The following is a 10,660-nucleotide window of genomic DNA, read 5'->3' as shown; positions in this document are numbered from 1 at the left end:
GCCTACCTTCTACAATTTGACATAAACAGGCACTAAGATGCTCTTAGAAGATTTGTATTTGACAGTATTGTGGTTGACGCACTTGGCTATTTGGAAAATATGCAGGTTCAAGTTCGCCCATTACTATCTCTGACTGATATCTCTGATGCAAAGCAATATTATTAGGATGTGACAAAGTGCATGCATAATTTGTCACTGATCAAACTGCCTGCAGTAAACTTTGCCAACTCGTCCTTGTTTGAAGTGTTTCCAATGTGCTATAATCACATTGCCAGATTATTTTATTGCGTGCACAAACAAACATATAGCATTTTATTATGAAACCTTGATGGTACCTGACTCCTATATTGCAATAAAATCTTAGGCAGATCTACTCTGAACAAAGGATTCATTCTCTGATGATAGCTTTCGACAATATCATGGTGCTATCCAGTGCCTATTGGCTGGTCGAGGAATGCGTCATGCAAAGGCAGTAGTATGGCCATAAGTGTTCATCCGAGAATATGTCCACAAGTGAAAATCATTGCATCAAAAGTGCCGACACCAGCTTTGATGGGGATGTATATGTGTTCGTTGCATGAAATTCCAGAAGTTGAACTCTGAACATCTTATTTGCTCTGTAGTTTATGCTGGTATATATGTGTCACAATGCTTCAATGTGATCATACCGCACATTGATCACGCTTTTGCATGTACTACAAAGAACTCATCATAAATCTCACTGTCATTAATGAGCTTTTGTATGCACTACAACTTGAGTACACACACTTTGTATCCAATTCATAGTCATCCTCAAAGATCAAGTTGCTCATACGACTACAGTGCGTACACATCACATGCCACCTCACACACGTCATGCATAATCTCGTCAGCTCTACGCAACTCATCGCACACATGTCATACAAGCGCTACATATTCTTATCGCACATCGCATAAATCTCGTGCACTTCGTAAAGGTCTGCGTAGCACATCATACAGATTTCGCTCGTTTTCTACGAGATTTCGTTCAATATGCATTTCATATCGTTCATTTCTCGTCAAATCTGTACGACATGCATACATCTCGTTCAATTTCTCATACAAATTTTTCAATAGGGTCACGCTAATGGTCCGGATTCCGGTACAGCTATGCTGTATACAGTCCTTTCTTGAAAAGTATGGCTTGCGCCTTCTGTTTTCTTTTTTTTTAGTTTAACTATTCTTTCCTTAATGCACTAAACACTGGATAAAATTGTTTCTGCTGCCACTGCTACTAGAGCAAAAAAGAAACATAGGGGGAGTTAATAAGAATTAAACAGTGACGCACTGATGCCGTTTGCACGTAGCCTAAAATCTTTTCTTTCATGTCATTTTTCGATCATTTTTTCCTGGCTACGTATAAACAGGCCAGTTTCCTCCAATACGCCACGCAATGGCTACGTATGCATAAAATAATTGCAGCTTAATCTCGCCCTTATCTGTTCTTTTTTTTAGATATCGGGGCTTAGAATTTTGCGTCCACTCACGCGTCGTGGGGCGGAGCTAGGGGGTATACAAAAGCCAAGCATTTGCGGTGGCAGTCCCAGTCTACTGTGTTCTGCTACACGCCGGGGTCGTCTGGACCGATGCGCGGCTGAAGCCTGCTGGTCATGCCCCGGGCCTGGTATCCGCTCCCGATGTCGTGAGAGGCTGCAATTTTTCTTCTTCTTTTTAGTATTAAAGTTATGGGTTAAATACCAGTTTGATTAATTACTTTAACACCGGCTGTTTATTTTTTGTCAGCCGTGTCGTTTGTTCATAGTTTTTGAATGGTTTAAACAAATAATTTTATTTCAAGGCAACACACTTCCCGTCAGAATGCTCAGGCATCTCCTTCCTATGGCTCGTAGCAGCTTAATTTTTACAGGAATCGGGATCTAATTCCTGTTGCGCTAAGCGCATGAAAGGCATGCAACGGCATTAAGTAAACACAGCACTGGCGGCTCGGTGGCGGGCATTCATGCATTCATATTTTCTTGAACGTTTTCTGCCGAGTCGCCTTGTTGCTGTGTAACATTTTTCCGCCTGTTTCACGCTTCCTCGTAATTTTGCCCTTTGACTGTTAGTAAGAGGAGAGCGCTACCTGGTGTCTGAAGGACGCCAAAGCCACACTAGAGGGTGCCGTAGTGCACGCTTAGGGCGAGATGTGGCGCTATCTGGTGTCTGAAGGACGCCAAAGCCACACCGGAGGGTGCCATAGTACTCGATTACGGCGAGACATGGCGCTGGCAACGCTAACTCACGCTAATGGTCCGGATTCCGGTACAGCTATGCTGTTTACAGTCCTTTCTTGAAAAGTGTGGCTTGCGCCTTCTGTTTTCTTTTTTCTAGTTTAACTTTTCTTTCCTTAAGGCGCTTAACACTGGGTAAAATTGTTTCTGCTGCCACTGCTACTAGAGCAAAAAAAAAAAAACATAGGGGGAGGTAATAAGAATTAAACAGTGACGCACTGATGCCGCTCGCACGTAGCCTAAAATCATTTCTTTTCTTTCATGTCATTTCTCGATCATTTTTTTCCTGGCTACGTATAAACAGGCCCGTTTTCTCCAATACGCCACGCACTGGCTACGTATGCATAAAATAATTGCAGCTTAATCTCGCCCTTATCTGTTCTCTTTTTTTTAGATATCAGGGCTTAGAATTTTGCGTCCACTCACGCGTCGTGGGGCGGAGCTAGCGGGTATACAAAAGCCAGGCATTTTTTTCATTTTTTTTCATTTATTTGTTGTTTGAGACATACAGCTGTCTCAGGGGCTGCAGCAAAAGGCAATATTCTTGCCTGACAAAGGCTGCAGCACCCAAAGCATGTTGACACTCTGAAGCAAACAACAGCACAACAAGTGTTACAATTTTCGAAATATGATAACATAAAAAACGATTAACAATTCGAATCTCGATCAGAACATGTTAAAAAGGAAAACAAAACAGTAACATTGTAGTACATAAGGAAGTTATACAATAAAGCAGCGAAGAAAATACGTTTTAACAGATTTCTTGAACCTCAAGCTTGATTTCGTGGTTTGTAATTGTTCCAGAATTGTGGGATTATTGTTAAGTAAGGTTGATATTTGAAAGTGTAATGCCTGTTTCCCGTAGTTCGTGCGAGTAAGCGGTATAGAGATTGGGTCATGTCTGAGATTATACGGAGTTTCTTTGGTGGCGAAGGTCTGATTAAACTGTATGTGATCAGCCTGACGGAGACGGAACGCCTCGAGCGATAGCTTATGCAAAAATAGGTGGTCTATATGGACTATGCCAAGCTTATCAAAAAAACGGTTTAGTGTGGGCAAGAACAGGTAGGTTACAAACTGCCCTTACGGCTGTTTTTTGCAGCCTATATAGTGACATAAGGTTAGTTTTGGTAGTAGTTCCCCAGACCAGAAGAGAATAGTGTAGACGAGAGTGTATTAGTGTGTAATATAGCTGTTTCTTTAAATTCGTTGGAATAAGATGCTTTAACATGTTAATCATTCCCGTCGCTCTACGAATGTCAGCTCTGAGGGTCTCCACATGAATGGACCAATACAGGTTTTCGTTAAACCATACGCCTAAAAATTTTACGCGCTTCGTATTTTCTATAATGCGCCCCCCAAAACTTAACTCGTAGTGACCCATCAGCTGCTTTCCTTTTGGTCGAAATATGACGTACTTTGTTTTTCCGCAGTTCAGTTGTATTCTATTTGAATTTAGCCAACAGTTGAGGTCCCCCATCCATCTATTGGCTACGTTAAATGCTTCTTGAATGTTATGATCAGAGAAGAAAACGCTGGTGTCATCTGCATACAAAGTTATGCACGGTGTGTTTGGTATGTTAACAATATCATTGATATAGATAAGAAACAAAGTTGGGCCTAGGATTGAGCCCTGAGGAACACCGCAGTTTAAATCAAGAAGTTGGGACTTAGAATCTTTTAGGCTAACAAACTGTTTACGGGAGCTGAGATAGCTCTTAATTAAAGTATATGCTACACCTCTTATGCCATACCAGGGTAACTTTCGAAGCAAAATATCGTGATTAATAGAGTCAAAAGCCTTTCGGAAATCCAAAAACACTCCAATAGTGTAAGTCTGTTTTTCAAAGTTCTTAATTAAGTGGTCTTTCGCATGCAAAAGCGCTTGCTCAGTAGACTTTTGTTTCTGAAACCCGAATTGTGCTGGTACTATTGCTTTGTTTTTTGTCAAGTGCCCAACTATTCTTTTATTTAAAATGCGTTCAGGGATTTTAGAAAAGATAGGAAGAACTGAGATGGGTCTGAAATTATTGAGATTATCTAACGCACCCCCCTTATGCAGTGCCACTACTCTCGCAATTTTCATGAGCACGGGAAATTCACCAGTCGATAAAACAAGGTTGCAGATATGCGAAAGCGGGTGGCATATTACTTGCGCTACACTCTTTATAGGCTTTGTACTTATTTCGTCCGCTCCGCATGCGCAGTTATTCTTTAGTGTAGATATGACGTCTGCTATCTCTGCTGGGCTTGTTGGGTACAGGAATATAGTGGGCATATCAGAACATCTTTTGTATGCTTCACATCGGCCCACAGGAGCATCTCTACACTGCGCAGCAGAAACCTGGAAATGCGAGTTAAACTTGTTGGCTAGGCATTCCCCTGATAATGTTATCCCGTCGATAACTATTGACTGAGGACAGTTCGTTTTGTTGCCCGTCAATAATTCTCGAAATGTTCTCCAAAGCAGTGAGGGATTGTTTGCAGCTGCGGTGAACTTATTCTGATAGTACTCGCGTTTAGCCTTCTTCATTTTAGAGTTTGTTTTATTTCGAAGCTGCTTGTAGGTTTTCAGGACGTGTGGATCTTTCGATTTAATGAATGTTTCAAATAACTTTTTGCGGCGTTCAATTTCTTTATATAGTTCGTAGGAGACCCAAGGCTTTGTAATTTTTCGGTGCGTTTTGCGCATTTCTAGTGGGAAACAAGTGTCGTAAATTTCTTTAAAGAGTGCTATAAACTTACTGTAAGCCTGGTCAACATTTTTTTCTCTCTGTATTACACTCCAATCGGTGTTAGTTACAAGCTCCTGGAACTTCGTAATGTTATTGTCAGTTATTTTTCTACTTGCTCTCGCTTCTTTCCCATTCTGCGAAACACTACGATGGTTAGAGCGTGGTATAATGCAAAAGATTGGTAAGTGGTCACTGATGCCGCTAGATATTATGCCTGAGACCATTTCGTCACTTAAATGGTTCGTTATACACAAGTCTAACAGTGTACTTGTTTCGACATTAATTCTTGTTGGTGCTTCGATTAAATTCCGACAGCCATAAGAGTGAATAACATCAAGTAGATCATATTTAATAGAGTTCTCATGAAGGAGGTCAATATCAAAGTCACCAGTGAGTAACACGGGCACTTTCAACAATAAGCTGTGCTCCAGGATCCTTTCAACAACTTGCAAAAATATATTCACACTACCTGCAGGCGGACGGTACAGGACAGCAAGAAGCAGGCCATCACACTCAACCACAAGTGATTCGCAATCATCGTTAACCATACTGTACTCTGTTAACTCGTTGTACAATAAGTCATTGCGAAAATAGATTGCAACGCCACCACCTCTTCGTTTACATCGCGAAATAGACACACAGGTGTAACCTTCAAGTTCGGGAATAAAATCATTAGAACTGTACCAGGTTTCTGTAAAAGCCAAGACATTGAAACTATAGTGCAGAGGGTCAAGAAGCATGTTAACTTCGTCAAATTTGTTCCGGAGGCTTCTAGCATTCATGTGAAAAACTGAGAAGCATTGCTTGTTATGAACATAGTTGCCCACATCTACTCGGAACGTTGCTTGACTATAGTATTGGTTGTCTCTTTGGCTAAGTAGTTCTGCCATTTTATATCAGTGTTACTGACATTGTCAGCTTCTATTCTATCTTGGACAAGTCGTCTTCTGATTGAATTCTAATTGCGCGTTCCCCATGACGTTTCCTGACGAACAGCTTTCCTTCCTTTATCCATGTAAACATGTAATCCTTTTCAGTTGCCTTTGCTTTCATTAGCCAAAATAGTCGCTTGTTCGTAGCTGTAAGGTTCTCACGCAAACCGACATTTGATTTCTTCTCCCTCAAGACAGCTCTCTTTCTGAGCCATTCTTCCTTAGTAGTTAGAGACTGAAACCTCAGTAGTATTGGCTGTGTCTTTCCTTGTTTCGCTGGAAGTCTATGAACAGCATCGAGTTCCCTTGTAGTTACAGGCTGCAGACAGAGTTCACTAGCAAGGATGTTAACCTTGCTGAGCAAGTCCTCATTCTCGGTGAACCTTATGCCGTGTATTTCCATATTGTGTCGTCGTCCATACTGCTCAAGTTGGTTAAGGTCATTTCTGAGTTTTTTCGTTTCTTCACAGTCCCCTGACGCTTCAATGGCGGCAACTCTTTTCTCTAACGTGCCAATTTTGTTTTCCTGAGCTGTCACCTTATCCAGTAGCGTATCATACTTCTCGGAAACAAGTGTCACCAAGGACTCGATGCCATCCACAGTGGCCTTCAGATCCAGTAACAACTCTACATTTTTCTTTATTACGTTTACTTCTAGCAGCTTATGATTTATGGCAGCTAGCACATTGAACACATCAGTGATAGAGCGTGCATCTGCTGAGCTGTCAGGATCAATCGTTGCTTTAGGTTTGCAGGCTTCACAGTTCCACTTTTTTTTCCTTTTTCGAGTCATGGTTATTTCGTCCTCCCCCGAACAACTTCCTAAGTGATACCTGCAACCACAACTGACGCATAAAATGGAAGGTGCATCGTCGGGAAAGGTTAGGCTACATGAAGCACACTGAGCAGTATCGGCCATTGCAGAAAATTTGTACACATGCAACAAGAACACTCGCGGCAGCAGCAGCAGCAGCGGGCGGCAATATCAAGTAGCGGCGGAGGAGGCTCAAGTTGTGGTGTATACTGACCTGTGTTTACAGAAAGAATTCCCCGGTTAGGAACGTAGCCACAGGACTAGCGCCACGCCGCTGCTGCCGCAGAGTGCAAATGCAGTCGGTCTTCAGTCGACGTGGCTTCATATGCTGGTTCCCGAGTGGCAGCTGCTCCGCGGACAGGCGATGCACTTCACAGCAGGTACGTACGGCGCACCAGTAGATAGTCCCGCCCAACCGCAGGCACCGCGAAGGCAGTCAAGGCACGTGGCAGTGATGCAATTCAGCTTGCAGAAGGAAAAAAAAACTGTACGCCTGGCAGAGATGCGCAGACGTAGGGACCTGTTTTTACAGAAAGAATTCCCCGGTTAGGAACGTAGCCACAGGACTAGCGCCACGCCGCTGCTGCCGCAGAGTGCAAATGCCTTGCGGTGGCAGTCCCAGTCTACTGTGTTCTGCTACACGCCGGTGTCGTCTGGACCGATGCGCGGCTGAAGCCTGCTGGTCATGCCCCGGGCCTGGTATCCGCTCCCGATGTCGTGAGAGGCTGCAATTTTTCTTCTCTTTTTTTTAGTATTAAAGTTATGGGTTAAATACCAGTTTGATTAATTCCTTTAAGACCGGCTGTTTATTTTTTGTCAGCCGTGTCGTTTGTTCAAAGTTTTTGAATGGTTTAAACAAATAATTTTATTTCAAGGCAACACACTTCCCGTCAGAATGCTCAGTCATCTCCTTCCTATGGCTCGTAGCAGCTTAATTTTTACAGGAATCAGGATCTAATTCCAGTTGCGCTAAGCGCATAAAAGGCATGCAACGGCATTAAGTAAACACAGCACTGGCGGCTCGGTGGCGGCTATTCATGCGTTCATATTTTCTTGAACGTTTTCTGCCGAGTCGCCATGTTGCTGTGTAACATTTTTCCGCCTGTTTCACGCTTCCTCGTAATTTTGCACTTTGACTGTTAGTAAGAGGAGAGCGCTATCTGGTGTCTGAAGGACGCCAAAGCCACACCGGAGGGTGCCATAGTACTCGCTTACGGCGGGACGTGGCGCTGGCAACGCTAACTCCCCTATTGAAAAAATATGTATGAGAATTTTACGAGAACTTCTCTACGCTATTATTGCTCCGTTGACTCAACGATTTCGTATGTCACATGTGTACGAGAGGAGATAGTCACTGAACGAGATCGTTCTCGTATGGGTACTATAAACGAGATTATTCTCGCATAGCTATGTTTGACGAGATAGTTCTCGCACGTCTATGCTCCACGATATCGTTCTCGTTTATGTATGCAACATGAAAATGTTCTCGTTCAGCTATGCAAAATGACACTATTCTTGTTTAGCTGCATTCTACAAGTGTTCTCATTTGTGTTGAATGAGTTCTTTTGTTCATGCAATATTTTTGGTGAAGTTCCACACAGTAACATCTACTGCCAACATTACAGCGAGTTAATTTCTATCACGTGAGTTGGCCGATGTGCCAGCTCGGAGACAAAGAGCACACTTCTTAGGGCACACAATTAACACAAACCATCTTTATTTTGCATCCCGAAGCATGGTGGCCAGGTGCTTGTTCAGGTCCTTCAGCCTCCTTGCCTCTGTATCCACAGTGCTCGGCGTTTTTGACACAAAGTGCTCGTATGCCTCTGCAAAAAAATGTAAACAAACCAGCCGGCCCTGTTGGATTCTAACAAGCCATTGGAACTGACATGCACAATAGGTGGCTCCACTGCATAACTGAATGGGCTGGTTCTTGCATGATATTGTGTGTAAAACGTGAAAATCTCACAGAGAAACCGGAAAAAGAGAACATGGAGGCTTATGAGTTTTCTACCTATGTAAATTGATATTTCAACATTATCCACAGCAGTTGAAAGCAAGTGCTTGTCCTCGCATTGTCTTGTTCCTGTCTCTGTTAAATGTTCGTGTTTTACAAACCATATAGTGGCTGCAGAATTGCAATACAAGACCGCAGAAATAGTCTAATACTTTTCCAGAAGTATTTTACATTAAATGAACAAGCATAACAAGCTCATGCAAGTGAATAGACAGATAGCACAGCTCTTTGCTACCGCACTGCAGAATATGCAGACGGAAAACACTGCATAGATGCCAGTGCAGAATTGTTTATAGGAAAGATTAATGCACCTTTAATACTACTATAGAGAATAAATGATAGTTTTTGTGAAAGAGTTCTAGTTTACGGCCTAAACAAGCTCCATGGCAGTTTGCATTTAAGGAGTGTAAGCATCCTCTAAAAAGATGTACATGAGGAACACTGCAGAAAGAGCACTTTAAAAAAAGAACACGAGTGTATTTATCACCAAGGCCAACCCTTGTGTCTTCTTAAATATTTATCAAAAGTCAAACTCAAACCTGATACTGAGGTGCAAGGTGTCCATATCATATTACCTTGTGAAAGCACCGTGGTGCCTGGATGTTGTGGGACCAACTCGGACGTGGAGATCAGCACTGATCAGCAACACTGCAGTCTGCTTACAGCTTTTTCTGCAGGTCCAGCCACACCTGCATTAAAACAAGTGAGCTTGGTGTCACAAGAGTACTGATTTACCCGCATAATGATTGCACTTTTTTGTAAAATAATGGTCGCAAATTCAGATGTGTGATCATTACACCGGTTAAATTTCCTGCAAAAAGAATTTCTTTTTTACCCGCGTTTGCTGCGGGATGGCAACAGGTCAACAAATAGGTGGCTGCCACTGAGTGCAGTGCGGGACACCAAAACAAAAATGGCGGCCGGCACAGCAAGCTGAACACACCAAATGCGCCCAACGCGATTTTTTTTTCTCGTGAGTACATTACATGCATTGAAACAGTTTCTTCCGTATCCGGAATGAATGATATCATTATCAGTAAGTTTGTGGCAATAACGTAGCCATGTGCACTATGAGGGGGCAGAAACAGGTGGGCGCGCTTAGCTGCCAGTGACATAGAAAGACACGGCCGGCATGCTGCGGAAACTGCGGCATCTGTCTTCACTACTATCCTAATACAGCACGTTTCCGCTAAGGGTGGGCGAATATCTTAGCTGTGTTACAAGATTTGTTGCGTGCCGACGAGTGCAGATGAGAAGAATCGAAAGGTGCCTTTGTTGTTGTTCTTGACCACAACCATTACAAAGCCTACACATAATAAAGGCAATTTTGGTTGTAGCTTTTTTGTCATGGAAGTGTGGAAAGTGATGAAAGGAATGAAATCGGGCATCTGCTTAAGAATGTTTGGTGCGTGCAGACTGCTTGGTTTGTCTTGAAGAGTTGTTCGCGTAGCATCCGACAGATGGTAAGCGCGATCATTAGTAGCTAGACTTGGCACATGACAGATCGCTGCAGCAAGTTCGGAGTGTGATCAACACAGGAAATAAAAAAAATCGAATTTGGACGACAAAATTCAGGGCTGCGATCATTACATCAGTGCGATCATTATGTGAGTAAATACGGTAAATATAAAAAGTGACACTGTGAACAAAGCAATACTTATTAGGTATAAATAAGAATGAAATGCTGATATTCGCCCATAGAAAGGTATAAGTAACAAAGCCCGCAAGATAAGAAATATGCAAAGTATGGGCCATCTGTACAAGAACGTTAATCGAAGGTCCCTTCATTTTTTAGTCCCTTCTCCTCCTCATGCATAGATGGCAGTCGGGTTAAGTAAACTCGGCCAGATTACCACATAGTGTAAGCAAAGGTGGTCACTTTGTGGGTCAATTATGATACCATAGCACGACAC

At 42.7% G+C, this 10,660-nt stretch overlaps 1 long non-coding RNA gene across 1 annotated transcript; it reads right to left on the bottom strand.

Annotated features, from left to right (window-relative positions):
• Positions 1–8,429: 8,429 nt before the first annotated feature.
• On the bottom strand, positions 8,430–9,411 carry LOC142567729 (uncharacterized). The gene is made up of 2 exons (XR_012825228.1): positions 9,323–9,411; positions 8,430–8,556 (listed from the first exon to the last, which is right to left on the bottom strand). It is a non-coding gene; the product is annotated as an uncharacterized LOC142567729 (long non-coding RNA).
• Between the last annotated feature and the right edge of the window lie 1,249 nt (positions 9,412–10,660).

Source organism: Dermacentor variabilis, unplaced genomic scaffold (assembly GCF_050947875.1).
Source record: "Dermacentor variabilis isolate Ectoservices unplaced genomic scaffold, ASM5094787v1 scaffold_14, whole genome shotgun sequence".
Lineage (NCBI taxonomy): Eukaryota > Metazoa > Arthropoda > Arachnida > Ixodida > Ixodidae > Dermacentor > Dermacentor variabilis.
This window is presented reverse-complemented; position numbering and strand designations above follow the sequence as displayed.